The 12,044-nt window shown below is 40.0% G+C and overlaps 1 long non-coding RNA gene across 2 annotated transcripts in view; it reads right to left on the bottom strand.

Annotated features, from left to right (window-relative positions):
* LOC104691418 overlaps nt 1-12,044 on the bottom strand; it is a 62,127-nt gene that overhangs the window by 5,461 nt on the left and 44,622 nt on the right. For both annotated transcript variants that reach the window (XR_752156.4, XR_002046213.3), the window contains exon 3: nt 372-562. This is a non-coding gene — a long non-coding RNA (uncharacterized LOC104691418). The remainder of the gene's footprint in view (nt 1-371; nt 563-12,044) is intronic.

Here is a 12,044-nt window from a genome sequence, read left to right as displayed (position 1 = left end):
ATTCAGAGCATGTAAAAACACAAAACTGTAAAAGATTTTTTTTTAAGTAAAATTAATTGGATGGAGTTGAACAATGAAAAATGTAAGTCAGACAGTATCAGGAGGGGCGTCCTGGCACTCCATGAAACTGCAAAATAACCTCCTGATGGGAGGGGTTGGAAGCATCATTAGTGCCATTCATTTAAAGCAAGACAAGGCAAAGCAATGAATGGAGCAATGATCTTTATGGCCCTAGAGCACCACAATCACTTGATGAAACACCCTTGTATTGGCATTCAGCTGAACTTGTGGAACTGGTGTAGTGGTCTGTACTTCACCCATACCACATATGTCCATTATACTCCCATTTGGAAAGAAGGAGGCTGGATTACCTGGAGCCAGAGCAGGAGGACATGCAAATACATGTCTTGCTTTATGCAGAACAACAGAGCAGCCATGAGAGGCACTTCCAAGGCTTTTGGCAGACATGAAGTATTTCCCTGCCACATAGTAGCTTCAAGGCCCAGGGGTCTCTTTCATGTGTCACAAAGTCCACTTTCCTCATAGGTGGCTGTCAAGCTTCCTGGAAAAAACAGATTCAGAGGATATCAAGCAGAGACACCAGCTGCTAGGTAAGATAATGCATCTGATGCTTCTGAATTGTCAATGGAAAATAAATTTCTATGTTGCTCCAGAGCCCTGTCTAGTCACTTCAGGTAACTGAAGCGATGAAGTTTCCATGGTTTCTCCAGTGAAACTTTTCTACTCCATAGATTCCCTGAAAGAATTGATCCTAATACTGAACCCAAGTTCTCCTTTTCTCAGATTTACTACTCAAACCCCAATTAACGTTCTTGATGCGACACGGTTGTCTGATTACCATCGCTGTTATGTAATTGGAGTAACTTAAACAACTGATGTCGAGTGGATAAGGACATCCCATTATCCCGCTGACGATAGTCATCTCCTGGAGCAGCTGCACTGTTGTGAGGCCCCTCCCAGAATGACCGTAGGCAAGAACTACCGCGAAGATTTTACGAGAACATCTCTCCGGCTGCCACCTCAGCAGCACCTAAGATGCAGATGCATCTAAACATCTGCTCCATGCTCTCAGGTGACAAAGACATACGAGAGAGATAGCAGGCAATTAAAATTCAGTTTATGAGTGGGAACACTGGTTCAGCTACATAGATCACTTCAGAAAGGAAGTTATTTTTCAAGGGAACAGCAACACTGTGTAGTTAAGCAAACCATAAACTCTGGGGTTACCTTCAGAAGGCAGATTGCTGAAATCAGTGTTTTTCAACATTAACCTTTTCCTTCTGGAAAGGTCAGTTCATGCCTCTATTCCACTGAACATGGGAGCTTAAGTGCTAGAATTAATGCATCTTGGGAGCAACCATCCCAAGAGGGGGCCCTGTCAAAGCTGTAACAGCATAAAACAAGGGGATTTGTGTTTTTTTTCAGTCTGCCACATGCAGCTTTTACAGTCACTAGTATAATGCTCTTTTGGAAATCCCCTAGTGATAGTACACTTCATTTGTTCTACATTTAGGTTACCACTTCTCAACAACTAATAGGGGGGCAAAAGGGCTTTGTATTTTTTTTTAGCTACAGAAGTAAGCAGAGATATTATGGTACTGCAGAGCAGCTCACACAGTATCTCCACACCTTACCCTTACACCAGCACCCTAGATTTGTGAAGATAAAGTGACAGCAGATTGGAGGGTTGTATTCCAAGATTTTTGCTGAAGTTTGGAAACATTTTCAACCTTGAATAAGCATCTCCTTATACAAATGGCCCACTAGGCAAATAATCCCTCATTTCCTCATCTAGGAATGATCTTATTAAATGTCATTCGGTTATTGCTTCTATTAACAGTATCAAAATGCAGCAAACATCCTCTAGGTTTGCTGGCAATGACCGATTTGCAAATTGTGCTCTATGGCCATTATTTTTTTGCACACATAAGAGGCAATTCTTTTAAAATGCAACCTTAGATGATGATACTGGGAAATTGCTTACCCTCCTATAAAATATACATATAAAATATGTAAAGAGTCTGTCAGAGAAATGTTCCTCTATAAAGTATAACTTGATCTTACAGGTGTACTAGTCACTGAAATTACGGGTTTTGAGTTTCCAAGCTTTGAATTATTCCACCCATTGGACTTTTATGGCTTTCTAACCCAAGCCCTCACTCAGAGACACAAGGCAGCATAAAAAGTGAAAACAGCACAGGATGTGCAGGCTCAGGGGCACACTGATAGCCATCGTCCCCTCTGCTGTGACAAGTGCTTTAACTCTGTTCCATGAAATATTCTGGATAATTCCACGAGATTAGTTGATACTGAACACGTCTTTTTGACTCACTTAAAGGGTTAAATTTCTTCAGGTAAAAGAAAAGAAAACCAAACAAAACTTTCAACAAGCACATATCAACCTTTGCTACTCTGGGCTAGGGTAACCTTTGAAAAACATGTTTAAGAAAACAGTGTACTTCTAATATGCCCCACTTCTCCTAGGTTCTGTAAGGTCCATGTAAACATCAACTCTTTCTACAAGTATCAGGAGCCAGTAAATGATAAAGAGAGAAGGGCATTCCTAAAAACAGCAAGACTGCATAACAAAGTTCCTGTTATCTACCACTATTTAAAATTACAGAAGTGTCTCCCTTTTGATAGGACTTGTTTAAGAAAATGCCTTCTCACCAGAGGAAAGTCTAGGCAGATGTGAGAAAAATCCCCAGTTGTTTCAGAACAAGTTAAGTTTTAACTTGTTCTGAGAAGCTGAAAAATCAGTAAACTAAGAGGAAAATCATGTTCTTCTTTCTTGAATCTAGCTTGCATTGTCACACAGACAAATTCTTAAGTCAAGATATTTTAAGGTCAGAATACCCATTAAGATACAATCAAGGCTCTGTCTGAAACTTGGAGGCAAAACTAGAGCAAAGTTATTTGGGGGAAATGGAAGAAAAATTTATAAAAAGGACTCAAAATGAGTCAGAGGGCAGAAAGATGACTGACCATGTTTGTTTAAAAATATGCCAACTGTACACAAGGAAAAATGTGCTGTGAAAAATACTGTACACACAGCAGCTGGCAAGAGTTTAATAATTTTGAGTTCTCACTGGACAAGTAAGCTAAATAATTCAAGGCACTTTCACAGCTATTGAACTTAATTTATGAGCCTAGATTGCTGATCTTGCATATGGTTCAGGGAAATCTGCACCAGTCCATATCATTATCACCTTCAATTCTAACTCTCTTACAGTTACAGCAGTTTGGGAATGTTCAGTGTGAAAATTAAGTTTTTTACAAAAGCAGAGCTGGTGAGATTCTGGGTTTACACTTGATTCTTTGCTCTTCAGTCATTGCTGTCTTTGTTTCTAATTATCTCACATTACAGAATGACAAAATGAATCCAGGGGCAAGTGGAAATCCGCTGTGCTGAGTGCTGTACAAACAGCTAGAGACAGTCCTTGTCCCAAGCAGCAGGAGAAACATCAGCAAGCTTCTGAGAGGTAAGAAAATAGCCACCATATAAGAATATTTTTCAGGGCTGGATTGTTGATGGATTACGTATTGTATCTACTGGGGCTGTCTCATTTTCAATTATTAAGGTTACATTAAAATGAGACCTAGTATCACCACTTTTGGAATAATGCAGAGCAAAATCATGTGTGTGGGGCGGGAAGGCAGCAAAGCAACTGCTAACAAACAGCACATAAGCATTGGAAGATAAGAACAAAATACTAGGGGATGCTTATCAAAGATCTATAAATATAACCTGGAGAAAAGAAAACTTGTGGGGCCATAGCTTGAATCTATAAATACCTTCAAAATATAAATATAAATGAAGGAAGGGAATTACTCAATCTCAGCAGATGCTGAGACGCAGAAGCAGGCTAACGAGGAGGGAGTTGAGACTAAGCTCAGAGGGCATTTCTGAATGTTAAAAGCAGTTGGAGCCTGAAATACTATCAAAGAGGGTACCATCCTGCTAATACACAAAGATGTATTCAGTGAGGCATTAGTGGGAAGAAATGCAGGCAGGGTGCAATCTTGCAAAGAGTAGAAAGACAAGCTGGCTGCTCAAACAACCTTTCTAGCTCCCACATCTGTCTGGTGTCAGGAACGGCCTGAATGGATTCTCAACCCTTGGGACAGGTGTTTACACCACTCAGGCTCCTGCAATGTGACAGTAAAGTAGTAGCTGGAGATCAAATAACCTCAGTAGTAACAAAATAGACATGAAGAAGACCTTTTGGAAATCAAAAGACAAACAAAATCCAAACTGACTTTGGAATTCGTGAGAGTTTTGAGGTCAAATTCACCCCAGAGCATTAAGGCTTTTTTTCTTTCCTATTGTTGAGGGGAAGCTTGTAAAGTACTGACATGGCCCACAGCCATTCTCACATGGATATGCTGTCCTTGAAAACCTTGGCTCCTAGGACACACAGGTGAAAATGCAACATTGCACTCGGGACTGGCAGTCCCCCAGATTAGGTCTGAAGGTAGCTTGTTTTGTGCACATTACTCGGGAATAGGGGAGTCTGGGATTCTTAATGTAGCATTTGATTGAGTGGGAAAAGTGTAAATATCCTTTGGGTTTCTGTCAATCTTCACTGGTACTGACAGTTATGGAAGGGTCAGAAGGAAGTTTGGACTTTGGCCTTGTTTGGATACACCTGCACGCAAGAGCGTTGTTAATGTAACACCCCATGTTAGGAAATCACATACTTGTGGTGCTTCAACATATTTCAGCCCCATTTATTTAAATTTTAATTTCTTCTTTAAATGCAGGGTCTACGATTATACCTGAAAAAATGGGCACATTAATACTACTGTAGGACCACTAATTTACTCAACTTCTTGTGGTTTTTTACATCTATATTAGCAACTGCAACATTGCAGGAAGAATTGCCATGTATAACACATTCAATTCTCTTGGCTGCTGAATCTTGACTAGTGACATTATTTTAGATGTGTTACTGATTAAACAATGTTTTTGTAGTACAAAATGCCAGGCTTGGTAGAGAGCAATATAGAAGACCCTCTCAGACCTGACAATTTCTACGCACCTCAGCTTCTAGCATCTTCAACGATTTCCTGAAGACCAAGTCTCTTTAAAGGCTTTGGATCCTTTAAAGCTCAACTAACTATAAACAACATAGAAGAAGGAATAATTCTCCCAGTTAAGCCTCCCACAGAGACTGTTCTCCATGCCAGTGTACAGATGAATAGGCTTTGAATGCTAATTGTAACACTGTGTGTACTCTTCCTGAGCTAATCAGCTCACAGGGTACAGACAAGCAACTTTTATTATCAATTCCATTCCAGCACACAAACTCTCCTGAAATGCTTTTCCAATAGCTAATTTAGAGACCTCCCGTTGGCTTAGTTCAGGCTGTGGAAGGTTTGTAAACAAGCTGTGTTATTCAAGAGGAATTTGCTCTCTCTCACTGTCTCTCTTGCTTTCTCTCTCTTGCCTAAAGTATTAAGATCTAATGGAAATAGTTGCCTAAGAGAGGGAAGCAAAGCATGCTAATACCTATTGGCAAAGGCACATGTTCAATGTCTCAAGAGGTTTCATGTGCAACAGACAAGAAAACTCACTTGCAGACCTAAGTAGCAGTGTATCACTTGCTTTACGAAGTAAAAAATCACTGCAAAAAAGAAATTATTTTCTCCTTTTGATAGTGGAGTAGTCTTTACCATTAGAAGTTATGTACAAATTTGGGGTTGCCTCTCACTTTGAAATGAGATATTCCATATATGATCAAAGCAGTGATAACCTTCAGATATAAAACCTCTGCTGGGAACCCTGCCAACATGAACTGCAGACAGCATCAACAAGCTGAATGCTAAGAGCTTCCCCACACTGTGTATGGCTGTTCAGATTTGTATGGAATGGGTAAAGAAGTGCCACTAAAACTGAATATTTTCCTTTGTTATAAGAGACCACAACAGCAATGTGGTGGAGTCACTTTCAGACTAGATATTCTCTGTTTTTAAAACCCCAGTAAATGTACTCCTAATCTGTTCAGAAGTCTGTTTTGTAAAACAAAAAGTGCAGTTTCACAGAAAGAAGCCTTCTAATGTTTCTGGCACTGCTCTATTTTAAATCTTTAGGAAAGAGAGTGCAGACTGTGGAAAAACGATCTTTCTTTATAAGCTCAAGTGTGTGAATAGCTGGTAATAGTCCTCAGGGGAAAAGGAAACTTAAACCAACCACTCCTCTCACTCATCCCCCTCTCTTCCAAAAAAAAACCCAACAAAAAACCTCCATCAACCCAAGAGAGAGCTCCTTGTTTTAGATAAAGGGAGTTTTGTAATCTAACAGTATTCTTACTAAAGAACAAAGATCTTAGTGTAGCTCAAGTGGACTTTCAGAGACCCTTTGTAAATGTTCCCTTCTTGCTGGAAGTTAATTTGATCCCATTATGTCCATATTCCACTATAATAGGTGGTTCATTGCTATGACACTACTGTTCTGAACTGTACCTGGGAGCTGCTGCTCTTACATACTACAGTCTGATGTTGGAAAAGCTATTTGCAAGCCATTTAAAAATCCACATTGAATGGAAGCATGGGCAAACATTTTTCTGCCATGGAATTCAGACACAAAACAAGGACTTAGTCTTCATATAAGACATTCACCAAATTCCCAGCTTATGCTGAGAGAGGGAAACCTCTGAATGATCTGGTCTCTCTGAACACATATTTACGAAAGCCACTTAATTCTTTGGCCACTCTCTGTAATCTACTTTGTTCAGCAGCGGAGCCACATTTTTCAAAGGTCTTAATATTTTTCTTGAGCAGCTTTTGAAATGGGAAGTGAGATCAAACTCCCCTTCTGCTGAAGCTGGTAGCAGACTCCCACTTCTTCAGCCAGCAAGTAACTGTGGTTCCCACTGACAGTATGAGTACCTCAGGAAATAGTATTCGTGTCCCACATAAGTGACCCCTTTGTTTCTCATTCACATTGACTGTGTTTTGTCACAGCAGCTTTTTATACAATACAAACAAAGAGTCTAAAGAGAATTTTAGAACCGCATGAAAATGTCATCTTATCTTCTCTTCAGACAAGGATCTCTTACATACATTTACTTTGGCTTTTTCTCGTTAGCAAGGAGATGAAAATCTCAAGCATCTCATAGCTCATTATTAATACATAGTCATGCTCTGCTTCTCACAAGGGAGATGGAGATACTTGCAGCAGGCCCCTTGAGACAGCAGCCTGATTATACAACTCCTGTAATATAGGCAATTCCAAGTGACTGCTCAGAAGAAAGGACCAGTTACAGTCATTAACAACATTTGTTAGGCACCAGTAGTGTTTGTGGTGCTTTACAAGACAAACACTGTCCTACTTTATCCTGAAGAACTACAGATGTCAAAAGACTCTTTTGAAGATGCAGAGAAAGCGACAACTTAAAACATTCCTGTTGGGTTTGGTTTTGCTTTCCACTTTTTCTCCTATCATTAAAGGGCCTGTAAATAATATGGAATGGTGAGGACAGGCTAGTGACAATGACTCTGATAAAGTGGGCTTTGAGGAAGAATTTGGATGAGGAAAAAGAGATAGCCACATTCTGCGAGATAACAGCAGCCAGCAAGAGTGAAGGAAAGCAAAGAGAGCACTGCGGTTACTACACAAAAGGAACCAAAGATGGAGATTTGGCTTGGTGAGGCATTGGGATGAAGCATTTAATCTTGGAAGGGAGAGCCAGAAGATTCAATGAAGTAAAAACATGGTTTGATCGTCAGGAAGAAGGTTGTTGTAGGAGCTGCATTTCTGACATAGCAGTAAGGAACAACGAGGGTGTGTAAAAGGTGGGAAAAGGTTAGAGGTTACCATCAAATGAATGACACTCAAGATGAAAGAGAGTAGGACTATAATGATATTACTACTAAATGTTTAGGGACATAGAGCATTAAAATGCGTTTAGGACTTGAATAGAAGGAGCCACCAGATGGATGAAGGAGGGGGATGGAAGAGTTCAGTCATGTTGTCACACATCACCGGGGAAGGAAAAAGACAAGAAAAAGACCAGGAACAAAAGCAATTAGGAGAAAATAAGGTAAGTTCATGGGAAAAGCTTGTGACAGACCCCTTCTATCTTATTGTTGAAGTCAGTAACATTTGGAGGAAGAATGACAACAAGGCAGCTTAGTGAAAGAAATGAAAGTCTCAAAGAGGGACTTGATGGGAGCAGTGGGACTTCTGCTTGAGAAAGATTTGCAAAGTCCCTTGGAAGGAATTCAGTACAGACAGTCCCTCTGGCTCATGAATGCCCTTTCAAGATATTCTGTAGTGGAAGAAGCAGAAGCGAGATGCGACCTGTGGTTGTGTGTACATCACTCAAGTGCAAAGGAGAGAATTACAAAGTGGAACCTAAATAATTAACTTGAGCACTTTTGAAAGCAAAAGAAGGAGCAGGTGATAAGGAGACCAGGAGCTGCAGGGACATTAGACATGTCCATAACCTATGGGGTGTACCTGAATGGACAAAAAAAGGGAAAGACACAATGAGCACTGAAAGAGCAACGGCTGGTGACCACTGAAAATTTTGATAATGAACAATCAGCTAAGACACAATTAAGCACTTATATCCAGATCAATTTCGTGGCAAAGGATGACATCTCTCATGTTCTGGCTTCTTGGTAAAGAAGAAGATGCCATGTGGATGCAACTATGAATTTAAAACAGAAAAAGAGGAAAGTAGTCAAAAATAAGGCAGCCTTCAAAACTGTATTTACCAGAGATAAGACTAAATATACTGTTTTCTGGCATCATAGCTGAGAGGCTGAATGGTTCATCTCTTCCTTTCAATTTTGCAGACTCTTTGCGGACAAGAGTCAGCACTTGCTCAAAGGAAATAAGCATCAGTATTAGATGCAATCAAAAGACAAGTTCATGCATTTGTTAGATTTACTCCATATTTGATGATGCTAAAGGCTTCTTTGAAGTAATCTACAGGCAGTATTCAGCAGATGCCAATTTGGCTGAAATCAACAACTGAGGGATCTGGTAATTATAGTCTCAGATATTTCAACCTGTGGTTTCTGGACACCTGAGGATACATGGATTACTTCTAAGGAGTCTGTAAAAGCAAGAATCAGTAGGTTCAGATTGCTGTACAGGATAGGTATCTTCAGTGAGAAATTTTAAGGAATCTGTAAGTGTCCCTCTACATAGTAGTTTTCAGTTCCTTCACTCCCCAGATCATGTGGTTGATGTAGAGAAATATTACATAAATGTAATTAAGCATGCAATAGCTTCCTCTCTTCTTGAATTTTAGGAGGATTTTCTTTCTCTCACTTCTTCCCGAGGGGCATTCCATACTATTTAGAAAGCATTTGTTAAAAGATAGGTTAATCTGTTTATAAGATCCAAAGAATGAGGTGGATATCTGAGGTCTCTCCATTATTCTAGAAACAGACCACATGCAGTACTTACATGTAGTCAAGTGACTCAGTTTTAATGAGACTATCTCTGTGGAGAATAAAGAAAGGATTTTTACTTTACTCCCCGAAATAATAGGCAATTGCTCCTTTTTCTTTCCAAAACTGTCAGTTTTATCAGCATTTATCCTAGCCCTTTATAGAATTCTCTCACTTCAGCAACTCCAAGGTTAATTTTGACAGAGGATGAACTGAGACAGGACACTGGGATTTGCTTTCAGAAGAGAGGAAGGTTATATTAACCATACCAGCAAGTGTTCTACTGCTTCCTTTATTCTCAAATTATTAGTTTGCTTAATAAGAAGGTCAGAGGGAGAAGGCTTTCAGGTATTGTTTCACATCAGAGGATACACTTCAGATCAACCCTACAAGTAGTCTGAGGACCATAATAAACCCCACAGTTTTCATCTGATTGTTAATTTCTACATGGCATTCTGCAAGCAAGTAGGAGCTTGTTCTTCTTGCTCCAAGCCAAGTAGAAGTCATTAGTTTCTCAGCAGGACATAGCCTGAGTTCAGTGCCCCACTACTGAATCCATACAACTGTTAGGTTGTTGCAGTGTGAGCAAAGTGAGCATGCACTTGCCTTCAAAACACAAGAGAAAAACACTCTTTTTGTCCCAGGGCAGAACTATTTGTTTCTCTGATTATCAGAAAAGGATAAATACTACTTTTCTTCAAAGCAGTTAAAGAAGGAAAAAAAATACTGGCAAGTGGCTTGAAAAAATTAGTATGCATTTCAAGATTAAGGGTTAGATCTTTTTATTATGCCCCACAATTTACCCTTTCTCTTTCCACAAATAGCATTCTCACTTTATACAACAAACTGAAGTCAGTTTTGAGCATAAACTTATTGTTCTGTCTTCTTAAAATAGGAGCAGTAGGAGACAGCAAATACAGGTGTATAACCTTTACTGAAGAACATGCAGTTTGCTGTATACTCTTACCAAAAATAAGAGATTTCCCCAAATGCCTAACAACAGACACTGGACTGTACAAGACAATTATATATGCTTTAATCATGGAGGGCCCTCCAAATCTGCACTTTTGACCTGAAGGCTACTAAGGAATGTTTAAAGGAAATATATCAGAGACAAGATCAAGTAGATGAATGAACATTAAAGGGAAGAAGGGGGTCATATTTATGTAATTCACATAAGTTGCTCCAAGTATATCTTCAAACAGTATCACCTTTTTTCCCTACTTTCATAGAAGTAAAAGTGAATTGCTTTCAATTTTATATGAAAGATGACAAATCCATCGCATCTTTGTCATGCAGCAAAAACCAGCTTTTAAACAACACTCTGTAGTAACTTATTTCTGCGTTTTCCAGTTGAAGAGAATTAAAATTCTACATTTTACTTCTTGTAGGTAGAGGCGCATAAGCCATTGTAAAGTCAGGGAAGTCTGTTGGTGGGGGTAGAAAGTTCTAAAAGTCTTTGCCCACGTTCAAGAGGCCCACTGTCTTCCACGGATAATGCCAAGAATTTGTAATAGGACTCTACTGTCCTTGAGTTCAGGGGTTATTCAGAGCCTTTTCTTATCCACAGAGGACATTGCAAGCAACGGCAAAGGATGGCATCTTTGAAAAATGATAGAGAGTCAGAGAGTGTTCTCTCTGGATGACAATCATACTGCCATTTTCAAAGTTGGAAAAACCTCATGTAGTTCCCCCAAGCCTCCAGTTTCTGCCCTTGGAATCCAACCAAGCATGACAATTGGCAGCATGGGGACTGCACCTGTGTCCTGGTATTAAGGTGGTCAGTAAGGCATACAGATAGAGGAGATTACAGATGTAGTTTAGGTCTGGCAGGATACCTTAGTGCACAGCTGTACTGATCTGAGTACTAAGCATCTACCCAGCTACAGCAAGGTTACATCAGAGCACTGTAACTCAAAGAAGTCTTTCAGAAAACGAAGAAAGAAAGGCAAAAATCCATTCCAGTAAACCTGATTGCTTCAGTTGCCTGTAAGTTGACTACAACCAACAAAACAATCTGATGCAGTCTCACAACAAAATGAGTCTGTGCAACCAAAGGCACCTTTTTGATACCAATGTTGCGTGGGCTGACCAAAGATAACACGCAGCTGGATCTGCTTGTCACTAAAAAGGAGGAACGAGCTGAAGATACAGTAATCAGTAGTAGCTTTGGCAGTAGTGGCCATGCAATAGTGAAGTTCAAGACCCTGACAAGTGTGAGGGAGGACAGTAGCAGAGTACTGAGGTGAGCAGACTTGAGTTTATTCAGGGGACCCTAAGTGGATTCTGATGGGAGGCAGTTCTCAAGGGCCAAGGATCTCTGTGAATTTGGTAGACCTTCAAGGACAGCATCGTTTGAGCGCAAGAACGATTGCCCCTGAGATTCAGGAAGACAGGCTGATTCTTCGTGAGACTTTTGCTAAGCAAGGAACTTGAGATGAAGCTTCAATGTGAAATGGCAGTATATAGGAGGTGGAAGCAGGGACAGGCTATAAAGACTGAATTTAAAAATATTTTCTGGGCATGCAAGGACAACACTAGGAAAGCTAAAGCTTACTCAAAGTTGGCACCTGTAAGGGGTATCAAGGATGACAAGAACCCTTATAAAAAACCAA

The sequence above is a fragment of the Corvus cornix genome, chromosome 2, assembly GCF_000738735.6.
Source record: "Corvus cornix cornix isolate S_Up_H32 chromosome 2, ASM73873v5, whole genome shotgun sequence".
Lineage (NCBI taxonomy): Eukaryota > Metazoa > Chordata > Aves > Passeriformes > Corvidae > Corvus > Corvus cornix.
The sequence above is the reverse complement of the archived record's forward strand: the minus strand, read 5'-3'. Positions and strand labels throughout refer to the sequence as shown.